This window comes from Leptonychotes weddellii, chromosome 1, assembly GCF_054177405.1.
Source record: "Leptonychotes weddellii isolate Sample4059 chromosome 1, ASM5417740v2, whole genome shotgun sequence".
In the NCBI taxonomy this organism is placed as follows: Eukaryota; Metazoa; Chordata; class Mammalia; order Carnivora; family Phocidae; genus Leptonychotes; species Leptonychotes weddellii.
Genome location: NC_138369.1, coordinates 34,016,016 through 34,028,120, shown reverse-complemented (window position 1 = coordinate 34,028,120; position 12,105 = coordinate 34,016,016). Strand labels below are relative to the sequence as shown.

The window sequence follows — 12,105 nt, the reverse complement described above, 5'->3', positions numbered from 1 at the left end:
GGTACCTTGTAGAGCCAATTAAAAGAGCATTTTTCATCATTAAAAAAAGAAAAAAAGCATAAACTTTAAAAACTATGCATTGGCTCTTACTTTTTTTTTTCCTCTTATTTTAATTGACATTTTCAGCTACATTCAGTAGATTTTGCCCTTCCCTGATTTTCCTGGTGAGCTGCATTTATCAGTAGCAGGGATAGTTCTAACCCTCTGAAAGTTCACACCCTTTTATGTAAGTGGGGAGAGAAAAGCATGAGCTGTAAAATATGTTCCAGTTTTCCCTCATTGGCCTTTAAGACTTCAGCAGGTCACTTCATCACTTTATCTAATGCAGCCAGCATTAGTATTTTAATATTTTCTCTACTTATTTTCCAGTGCATTTTTTAAACCAGTGAAAATAATACTGCACTTATCATTTTGTAACTTGTCTTATACTTATAATAGTATCCTATAAATCATTTTCCTTTATAACATAATATCTATAGCATGGTATTTTTTTTAAAAAATAACTAATTTTTTTCTCATTATAAAAGAAGTATATGCCCACTGAAGAAAATTTGATACCTTACGGTTTTAATGCATGGTGTATATTGAAACATGAGAGATCAAATTGGGTATTATTTTGTTTTAGCTACATGGGAAAAATTTTGGTTGTTTGTTCTTTTTAAAAAAATGAAATTAAAATCTAAAATCCTGGCTGTCTTTAGTCTAAGTTTGAGCTAGTCATGAGGGTGTTAAATCACACCTTTTCTCTCTAATATAGTTTTTTTAAGGTAGTTGGTTATGGGGAAAAGAACAAAAATGTCTTTGATGTGCTGAGCCATTTTACATTGAACTGATAGTTTACCCTGACAAATACATTTGGTGCATTTATTATTTTCACTGCTTTTTAGCATACTTTGCTCCACCAAATCTTACTGGTGGTCCTTTGGACTCAAAGGTGCAAAGTCTGTGGAGGGAAATCATTCTATCACTGAATAATTCTGTCTCATTTGATAAATCCTGCACCTTAGTTTCCTCAGTTGTGAGTGAACATAAAGCCATTTCAGCACTGTAATCTTAAAGTTCTAGAAAACTTAGGACCTCATCATTGCTTTATACTGTTTCCATTGCTTCCTCTGTGTATGTGCTTTTGTAGGGGATAGGGTTATGCTCCTGGAAATAGCATAAATCTCTTCGATTGGGCCCTCTCTTGTTCTTGATTTATCTGCCAAAAGTCATGGGGGTGGGGGTAACTCAGATCCCAAGGTAGAACATCAGCATTGAGTGTAAAAGGAGAATTACTTATTTTTTCAACTGCTGATTATGGAGCCCCACTATATATGCTAGGTACTGAGGTTGGTGATGGGAATGCTCGGGTGGACGAGAGACACGCCATGTTACAGCTGCTCTCGTGGTGGGGAGTACAGATGGGAGGGGAGCTCAGTGCTGTAGCCTACGAGCGGTTACAGTAGGGGAAGCATGGATGCTGTGGAAGCACTTAGGAAGCCACATTGTCTAGCCTTGGGGTAGAGGAAACAGCTTCTGGAAGGAATAGTTTGAAGCTGAGAATCGAAAGATGAGTAAGAGTAGATCAGATGCAGATGAGGAAGCAGGGGCGAAGAGTATTTCACAGTAGGTTCTTTTAAAGAGTTCTTTTAAAGTGCTCAAAAGCTCAGGATGGATGGTTCATAGGTATAGGCATGGAAGAAAGAAATGAGGCCAAGGTGTTCATGTGGAGCCTTGGCCACTTAAAGATGCTTGCACTTTGTCCTGGGAGAGTATGGAGCAACTGAAGAGGTTAAGCCATGCAGTATCTGGGTGAGTGATGTGATGAGATTCAGATTCTGCGAAGAGCCATCAGGTCCCCTTACAGGGAATAAATTGAGTGGGGTGGAGCTCAGACTTAACACTGAAAGCCTCACTAGCTTGCAGGTGATGTGGGCAGAAGGCGTAGACTGAGCCAGGGGAGTGAGCAGGGAAGGAGACGGTGGTCAGATTTGAGAGGTGGATGAACCAGAACTTAGTAATGACGGGATGTTGGGGAGAGTGAGAAGGGGAAGTGTCAAAGAGGAGATCCACATTTTACTTGGCCAGTTAATGGGGCCATTTGGAGGTGTACTTGCTGAAATTAAACAAGAGTGGAGAGAGGGTGTAGGTAGGAAGAGAAGACAGAGAGAGGGAAGATGAGTTTTAGAAATGTCGATTTGAGGTCTCTAAGGAATATCCATAAAGAAGTCGTCAAGAACATTTGGATCACAGCTGGAAAAGATGTATGGAAGAGAGTTTGGACAAAGAAGGGACATAAATTAATAGCAAAACATAAACAATGGCATCTGGTTGCATAGTACTGTTACACATATGAATATCATAATAATCATAATGATCAGGAAGCATCATGATGAACAGATTTCCTGGTTGTAGACATGGTGTGTTGGAAGGGGGAGAACGGATATGAGGCTTTTTTGCATTTAGATCAGTTTTATCTATCCTTGTCATGTCCCTTTATTATGAATGAGGGAGTACACAGTTAGCTTGGGGTCGTGGTGTTTTGGTAAGAGGACTGCATTTGAAATCCTTATTTCTCCATTTGGTTACACAAGACAAATGCACTCAGACTTTTATAGTAAAAAACAGGAGTTTAGTTAGGAGCCCACAGGTTATCTTCTGGAAGCCAGGTGCAGGGAGTGCAGCTGGGCCTCATGAGCTCAAGTCCTGAAGAAGTGCGGCAGTCAGCTTATTGTCTGGTAACATGTGGTCTCTTGTGTTGCTCCTTCATGCAAGTTCCTGCCACCCTTCTCTCTTGATGCACGTAGGGAATGGCTGTCCCGCAGCTGAGTTCACATGTATCTGATTTCAGGAGAAGAAACTACGAAGTCCCCTTGCTTGCAATTCCCAGGAAGGAAGAATGTGATTGGCCCGGCCATGGGTCCGTGTCTTTTCCTGGTCCAGTTGCCTTGGTCACAGTAGGAAAGGGATGGGGATGCTCTCTGAGGTGGTACACACATGGTGCCAGGGCCCACTCTGTCACGAATGAGTGGCATTCTTCGAGAAGGGGGCATGTAGGGCATGCAGACACCTTAAGAGGACACCGCTGTAAGTCCATGATGCTATTTTGAGCTATAGCTGAGGAAGAACCCTGACACTTGACCGTCACCCATGTCACTGAGACTTACAGTAAAGGTAAGAAAATTGATTTCATGGCTCTGTGGAATTCAGGCATACCAGATGATAACCAGGCACTCACTGTGTGGTTTTACTTTTGTATCGGAAGTTACTTCTGCAATAAATGGTAAAATGTCAAGTGCTACATTAGTTGCTAATGATTAGCATATAGAAATTTCAAGGAACAATTGTGCATAATTTCAAGCAAGTTAAACCTCTCTTGAATTGAAATCATTCTTGGTAAGATGCTTATTCTGGCATGTCAAGTTGCTCTTTGGTTTTACTGTTTATTTTTAATTAAATCCACAAATTCATCCTGGATGGCAGTGGGTTTTATCTCCATAAGAAAAGATTAGTGCATGCCAGTGTTCATTCACTTGTATCCCTTCCGTGGGGTTTCATATAGAAAGGATTTACTTAATGGTTCTTTACCTTATCACCAGTAGTTCAGCGGTGCCCACTGGGGACTGTCGCTCTTCATTAGACTTCTCTTACAAGAAATATGCCAATAAATCATAGGATTATGAATGTTCCTACAGATTTCAGGCTAAAATAACTCTGTAAAGATATGAATGCTACCTGTAACTATGTGTATTGAGAAAACTAACAAAAGAATTCCATATCTGAATGTTAAAAGTTTTGTGGGGGGGTTTTATTGTTGTTTTGGGGTTTTTTTTGCTTATTATGTTTTCCTAATTTGTAATTTTTCTCCTACTGTTTTTTAAAGGTAAACTTTTTATTTTAGGATCGTTTTATTATTTCTAAAAAATGATAAATATGGCAAAGAGTTCCCAAATAACCCACACGCAGTTCTCCTGTGATTAACATCTTACAGTGTTTGTCACCATTAATGAGCCATTATTGATACATTCTTAGAAATGAAAGTCCCTAGTTTATTTGGGTTTTCTTAATTTTTACCTAACGGCTTTTCCTATGTTTTGTTTTGTTTTTACTAAGAACTGGAACTCATATCAGTAATGTTCAGTGTCTCTCATGTTTTGATTATCCAAGAGCTTAAAAGGTTTCGAAAGGTAGTGAAATATTACTGAAATGCTAAAGCTACCTCAGGAGCTTAATACATACAGATACTCGAATCATCAAGAATCCAGACCTTGAAAACTAAAGGTTTGGCATATTTGAGAATTTTTAGAAATTTGGAAACATAGCTCATACATCATTTTTACTTGCGCATGTACTGTGGGCATCATCATTATGATCTTTTAATAAAAAAAATAGAGGTGTGTAAATGTAGAGTTGGCAAGGCTTTATCTTTTCCCATTAATTTTCTTAAGGTAGAGATTAGAGGAGAAAGTGTAGCTGTGAGTTGTTGTAAAAAAAAGATGGAGAGTTTCAGAGGTGAAACAGGCACGCCCCGAACTGGAAAACGCACAGCATTTATTGGTACAAGGAGGTTTGCCTGCGTCAAGCGCATTTTAGAGCTGTGACTAGGTGGTGGTATTAAGTTTGTCTCTGTCCTTACTCATTTTTGGTCCTGGGTACTTGGCTCCAGACTTCTCAAATCCTTGGTTTTGGCTTGCTGGAGCCAGGGCTTTTTACAGCGTATAATTAGCTACCATGTGAGCAAATTGGTATTTTCCTTCACCTCCTTGTTCTGAGGCCTGTTCACCCATCAGAGGTGTTTGGAGGATGCTCACAGGATCAGGTGAGTTCGGGTGGGCTTGATTTAGTCTGGTTTTGTAAACCAGTACTCTCTGCTTCATGTAGAATTGTCACAGTGCTTGGATTGTCTTCACGTGTCATTCAGAGAAGAGGCTTACGTTGATTAATGTGGCGTACGTGTGGTTATCGCACTTGGAAAGTGCTCTGTTTAAGGAGAGCTTTGTCAAGAGCGTCCTTTGAATGGAGTCACAAGAAGGCTTTTTAAAAAAACTGTCAACTTCAAGTACAATTTCCTTTTTCTTCTGCCTATTATGATTGAAACCCAATCCTTGTTATAACATAATTATCTCCACCGAAGCCAGCAGGGAGTCGCTGCCTTAATGTAAGGGGTGTGAAGTCCCCTAAATAAATAGAGGATTAATTACACTCACAGCATGTTGTGAAGGTGATGAGATTGATTGTGATCATTTGACTTGTCCCATTTCCTGCTCTGACTACTTTTCTGAATAAATAGAAGCTGGGAAAATAATAAATAGAGCTACAGAGCATATTGTCGGGACTGGGGTGGGGAATGGGCCTGCTTGAGGTATGGTTCCAGATTTTAAGTGATACATGATACTTATTTTAGATAATTTTATCAGATTATTTGCTAACTATTCTCAATTTAAACAGCTTTCCAGGAAATGGTTTTTATCTTTAAAAAATAGATATCAACAGAATGTTGAAAGAATTTGACAGACTGTATTTTAAATGGGTGGATATCAACAAATTTCTGATTCATTTTTAAATGTTTTTACTTGGTGTGGCCTTTTGAAAGGTTTAAACTGAAGAAAATGTTAGCTGTTAAATATTTGCATTGTCTTTTCCTTATAGAAGCTCTGTGCTTTTCTTAAACTTAATGATTAATTGGTACTGTCATAAAGCACATCATGTTTTCTGTTTCTGTTTTATTGTTTTAGAAGATTTATTTATTTGAGAGAAGGAGTGAGAGTGAGAGAGAGAGCACAAGTGGGGTGAGGGGCAGAGGGAGAAGCAGGCTCTCCACTGAGCAGGGAGCCTGATGCAGGGCTCGATCTGGGACTCCAGGATCATGACCTGAGCTAAATGCAGACGCTTAACCCACTGAGCCACTCAGGCGTCCCTTCTGCTTTTATTTTATGTTTGTCTTACCTCCTTTTCCTGGAGAGTTATGTTGTAAAATTGTGATTTCGATATATACATTCATTCTCCAAATCTTTTATTGCATTGGCCTCCAAAGTGAAATGCAGTTACCCCATGGAGCACAGGGAACCATCTTTTCGTAGTGGAGGAAGACTGTAATAGGCATATCTGTTTATTTTAAAGGAAAGAAATTAAGGTCATTAATATTTAACATATGGATTGCTGGCAAAACTCATGTTTGATGGGTACCAAACATTTTTTAGTGATGGGATACTTGATCCGAAGTTTAGAGGAATGACCATCCTTATTTCCAGAGAGAAGCACATACGTTTCTTCTGAATGATGGCGGGGGAGGGTTGTCTTGCCTAGGCAATTGGGAGTTGGTCTGTGCCATCTGCTTGAACTGAGTTGAAGACATAGAAACTCAGGTGCTGGAGCTTGAGATGTTTATGCCAGATGTGAAGTGTTCACTCCCTGCTTCAGTTGTCTGTTCTGTTTGCCTGGGGAAGAAAAGGAAGCCTAACTTCTGAATGCAGAACCTTTGTCAGGATGGCAGCACATATTTCCCTAAGCAAAAACGACTGGGCCTTATGTAGTCTTTGCTTTTGGGATTCTTGTGTTAATTTAAAACAGTGAAGAACAAAAACCCAGCTACCATTTTGAGGAAAAAAAGAATGAAATTTGAAACAGACGATCATGTGTCTAGGAGTGGGGTGTGATAGAGGTTTATTCTCAAGATGTATGATTCCATGAGGAATGATTTTGTGCTTTGGTGGTTAATTACTGACTCAGGGACAAAGGGCCCAGAGAAATATGGACTGTGAATGTTCTAAAGGGCAAAGGTCATATTCAACTTGGTACCCCAGCACCTTAGCCAAATGTAGGCCGCTTATTAATGACATTCAGTAAATGGTCATTGAACTGAAAATTTCCTTTCTAATTCAGTGAAAAGCTTCAATGAAAAGAAGCAGCTTTACCTTCTCTTTACACAGTACTAAACCTGTTGTAAGACCTGCAGTGTGTGTTCTGTTCTTCATATCCTAGCATAAAACAAGGATATATGCTCTTACTTACAGAGATGTTATGTATGAGGATAAATGATGAAGGAAACCTATAACTTCATGCTTGTTTACTTATGTACATGGAAGTCCAAGTGAGTTGGAGGTTATAAGAGAGAATGTGTGGGTGTTTGGATGGGCAGGTGGATGGACGTTTAGATCTCCTGCATGCCAACTATTTGTTGGTGTGCAGTATTGGCCCAGAGTGTGGTGTTGGGAATGCCATACACCTTCCCCAAGGAGTCAGGCTCAAGAACTGACCATCCCAGGATCTGTACCCACCTCTTGTCCACAAGTCTGGAGACAGTGTGTAAGCCGGTTGAGAAGGAAGAAGGTATTTCAACCATCAGTTCCAAGATGTTCTCCAGACTGTCATCCCCAAATTACGCACATGACCAGGAGACATATTGAGTGATCTGTGATGTGACTGAAGGAAACAGGTATAGCCATTCGATTTATTCCTTTTTTCATGGGCAGATACACCTGTGAAAACAGAGTTTTGTAGATCAAACTACATCTATCTAAAGTATTTATACGTCTTTATTAATTATCAATACTTTATTTATAATTATCAGTTATTTAATATAATTATTTATAATTATAAATATTTCTCTTCTCTGTGGCTCATTTGTTTTAAATGAGTTTAGAGTCCGATTGAACCCAAAATTTATTGAGCACCTGGCTGTGGCCGGCATTGTACTCTGTGCTGGAGGTAAGATCAAGGTCAAGATTTCTGCATCAAGGAGCCCACTGTCTAGGAGGGTTAATGATGTTCTACTATCATGAAAAATCATAACTGGAAAGCTAAATGGAAAAAAGCAGCATATATATAAAGCTGTATATGCTGAAGTGGTGCAATCACATTAAAACATACATCAGTGGTCTGCATGCAAGGCTCAACTAAATAAAGGAATGATAAAAGAAAGCCCTCATGCCCTGAATGAAATGAAATAAACAGAATAATTAGATAATCCATCAGTGCTGGTTTGAGATCTCTCATATATAAACTTTGCATTTAACTCAAGTGGTAATTTGACGTTATTTTCAAATGTGGAGTTTCAGTGTTTCCTTGTGCCATTTTATTATTTATATGAAATTACACAGCAGAAAAAAGACCACTGTTAGAAGTCTACTATGCATGTGTTCTTAGTCTTATAAGAACACATCTAGCAATAGAATACACTTCTATTATAACATATTTGCCCTTTGTTTAGTTAAACTTTTGTTAGTCTTATGGTGGATATGTTGCATCACAAATTTAAAATTCTGTGGTGTGCTTTAAAAGACAAGAGTGCAGTGTGAAAAGTGATGTCTGCTCTGATCATCTTATTTTCTCCAGACTCGTTCTTGCCTATAACCCCAGGCCACATAAATACCCAGAGTTGTTCTTTGGGTATGTCATTTTTTGATACCGTACTAGAACCCAGAGATACTCTTTGGAGCAAAGAATAAAACACCTTTGCGCGTGTAGTATTAAGTACCCTTGTGCCATTCCAAGTAAGCTCACCAGCCAAATTAGATTTTATTTCTATCCTTAGAGTATCCTAATGCTTCAGGAAAACAAGGGTTTTGTTCTTATTGGGAGAAATTGCCTTCATTTTCAACTTGATGTTTAAAATTATAGTTGTCAGCATATGTCCTATATTCTTGTTTTAATGGACACAGCAGTTAAAAGGATTTCAGTTATGAGCTGTGTAAGCTAAAGCTATCTGAATAGAACTATTGGCAAAGGTTCTCCACTCTATTAAATACTGGATTAATTACAAAAACCAAGCTTTAAAAACTGAAGAAGTTGCAAAGCTTGTATTCTGAACACAGCAGCACTACACATACTTAGCTTTCAGAAGCTTTATTATAATCCATGAATTCAGGTGAAATTCCAAATCTAAAATGTTCAGAAGATAAATACTGGGTTTGTCTTACCTTTTATCAGAAAGATACAGTCTTGCTCCAGGTTTGTAAGAGAACATTTGTTTTTATTTTTAAACAAATGCTTCTCATCCTCTGTGTAGAACAGTGTAACATTGTTCCACAGGTCATATTTTTTCAAGAATCCCCTATCAATCTAAGATGGGCTGTCCCTTTGAGGCTTGGGAATGAGAGGTGAGGCCATGAATCTACTTTGTTTAACATCTTTTGGGATCCTGTTATCCTACAGTACTGGCTAGGGCAGTTGTGACTGCTTTAGGCCTGTGTATCTGTTCTTCCATCCATTCGTTCAACATATAGTTATGAGGTCCTACTATGTGCAACATTCCCTGCCAAGATTCTGAGCCTAGGATGGTAAGCAAAAACCAGACATGGCCCCTGCCCTTGAGGAACTTACGGTCTAAGGGAAGAGAATTGTTAATCAAATAATGACCTGTGCAAAAAGTGAAATCAGAACCTTGGAAAGTGCTGCAAAAGAAAAGATGGTGGCTAAAACAAAGGGTGTATGTGTGGGAGGTGGGGTGGGGGAGGTCACAGCCCAGACCATAAAGTCCCTTCGAGGTAGTGTTTGGAAATGTAATTTCTATCTTTGGAGCATTGGGCAGCCAGAGAGGGATGTGGGGCAGATGGTGGGGGAGGATGCCTGGGGTAGTAGTGTGAATTGCTTATGGGCCTGAGTGTGGCCTGACCAGGGAAGTAACATGAGGAACTAGAATGGGTCTGGGGAGAGATGGAGAGGACAATGGGGAGCATGATGCCTGGGTTTATGGCCTGCACAGCTGAATGGATGAAGAGCCCTAACTAGCATAAAGTAATTCTCAAGAAAATTCTTGGCTTTCCTTAGAGAGATTCTTCTGGGTACAGAACTTAGCCTCTTTGTGGGTGATCTGTACATTAGTTACTAATTCAGAATAAAGGTTAGTTTTTTTTTTTTTTTTCTTGGTCTCTGTTGTTTCCTTTATTATTTAAAGGAACTATTGGGCTCAGGTATCTGTCGAAGGTTACCTTTTGTGTGCCTTTTCGTGTGTTTATAGAGTTTAGTTATTTTCTTAAAATATTTTCTAATGATATATAAAGTAATACAAGAACACATAAAGTATATATGTACACTCTAAAGAAGAATAAGAAACTGAACATGAATGTACTCACCAGTGACCTTAAGAAATAGATTACTAGGGGTGCCTGGTTGCCTCAGTCAAAGGAGCATGCGACTCTTGATCTCGAGGTTGTGAGTTTGAGTCCCATGTTGAGTGTAGAGATTACTAAAAAAAAAAAAAAAAAAAAACAAAACTGTCTATTTATTTATTTGACACAGAGAGAGCACAAGCAGGGGGAGAAGCAGAGCGAGGGAGAAGCAGACTCTCCAATGAGCAGGGAGCCTGATGTGGGGCTTGATCCCAAGACCCTGGGATCATGACCCGAGCTAAAGGAAGACGCTTAACCAACTGAGCCACCCAGGTGCCCCTAAAATAAATAAGCTTAAAAAAAAAGAAAAGAGGGGCGCCTGGGTGGCTCAGTCGTTAAGCGTCTGCCTTCGGCTCAGGTCATGATCCCAGGGTCCTGGGATCGAGTCCCACATCAGGCTCCCTGCTCGGCAGGAAGCCTGCTTCTCGCTCTCCCACTCCCCCTGCTTGGGTTCCTGCTCTCGCTGTCTCTCTCTCTGTCAAATAAATAAATAAAATCTTTAAAAAAAAAAAAAAAAAAAGAAATAGATGACCTGACCAGTTGCCCAGAGCTTCCTGTGGGACCAATCCCAATCATGTTCCCCCCCCCCACCTCTGGTAACCACACCCTGAATTTTGTGTTAATCATTACCTTGCTTTTCCTTAAGGTTTTACCATCTCTGGATGTACCCCAGTTTAGTTTTAGTTTTGCTTGCTTCTCAACTATGTAAATGGAATCCTACTGTGTGTGTGTTTTTCTGTTACTTGCCTTTTTGACATAATGTTTTTTTCTTTTTCTTAGATTTTTACATGGTGATGTACAGTGGTATAGTTTATTTTTTTTCCTACTGTGTACTTTCTCATTGTCTGGATACACTGCAGTTTGTTTTTCTGTTCTCTAAATTGTTTGTTGGTGAATGGGTCCTTCCCGGTTTGGGGTGTTAGGAAAACCCTGCTCTGAGCATCTTTGTGCATGCTTTGGGGTGTACTTGTGTACACTTTTTTAGTAACCTCTATACCTGGGAATGGAATTGCTAGCATTTAGGGGATGGTTGTAGGTGAGACTTGACTGGGTGATGTCAAGCTGTTTTCCAAAGTGGTGGTACCAATTTATTTCAATTTATTCACCCACCCAGCTGTGTATGAGAACTTCCCTAGTTCAACCTTAATGCCAGTACTTGTTCACATTTTAAGATTTGACCATCTGCAAGGGTGTTGAAAGAGTTCCTTTTGTCATTTCCATTTTCAATTTTTTTGATAACTAATGAAGCTGAGCATCTTTTCATGTGTTTATGAGCCATTCATGTTCCTTCTGTGAGACGTCAGTCTGTGGTATGGCCTCTTGCTCATTAGTGCTCTCTTTTTCTTTTTGATTTTTAGGATTCTTCTGGTATTCTGGATACTAGTCCTTTATTGGTTAAATATGTTGCAAACATTTTCTCCTGGTTTGTAGTTTATCTTTTAGGTTCCTTGTAGTGTCTTCATAAACAGAAGTTTTTAATTTTAATGTTGTAGAATTTATCAGCATATTCCTTTAGAGGTAGGCTTTTTGTTTCTCATTTAAGAAACTCTTTATGATGTGGATGTCATAAAGATATTCTCATACAGTATCTTCTAAAATTTTTATTCTTTTGCATCTAGCATCTAAGTCTTTAGTCCACCTGGAACTGATTTGGTGTGTTTTATGAGACAGGGGATCCAGTTTCATTTTTTCTCATATGGATCACCTTACTCCAGCTTCATTTATTAAATAGTCCATCCTTGCTTCATGCATCCTGCAGCGCTCATTCTGCCATACATCAAGTTTACATATACACGTGGATCTGTTTCTGGGTTGTCTATTCAGTTCCAGTGCTTGACTTGTCTGTCAAATGCGGATACCATACATTCTTAATTACTATGGCTTTATATCTTAGAATCAGCTTGTCAAGTTCCATGAAAAACATTTTGATTGGAATTGCTTTGAAATCCATTAATCTGTTTGGGGAGACCAAAACATTTAGTCTCCTTCCATAACATGGTATGACTCTGTATTT

At 39.1% G+C, this 12,105-nt stretch overlaps 1 protein-coding gene across 3 annotated transcripts in view; it reads left to right on the top strand.

The window, feature by feature from the left end:
* SHQ1 (SHQ1, H/ACA ribonucleoprotein assembly factor) overlaps positions 1-12,105 on the top strand; it is a 96,535-nt gene that overhangs the window by 53,089 nt on the left and 31,341 nt on the right. The gene's annotated exons all lie outside the window — the stretch shown is intronic.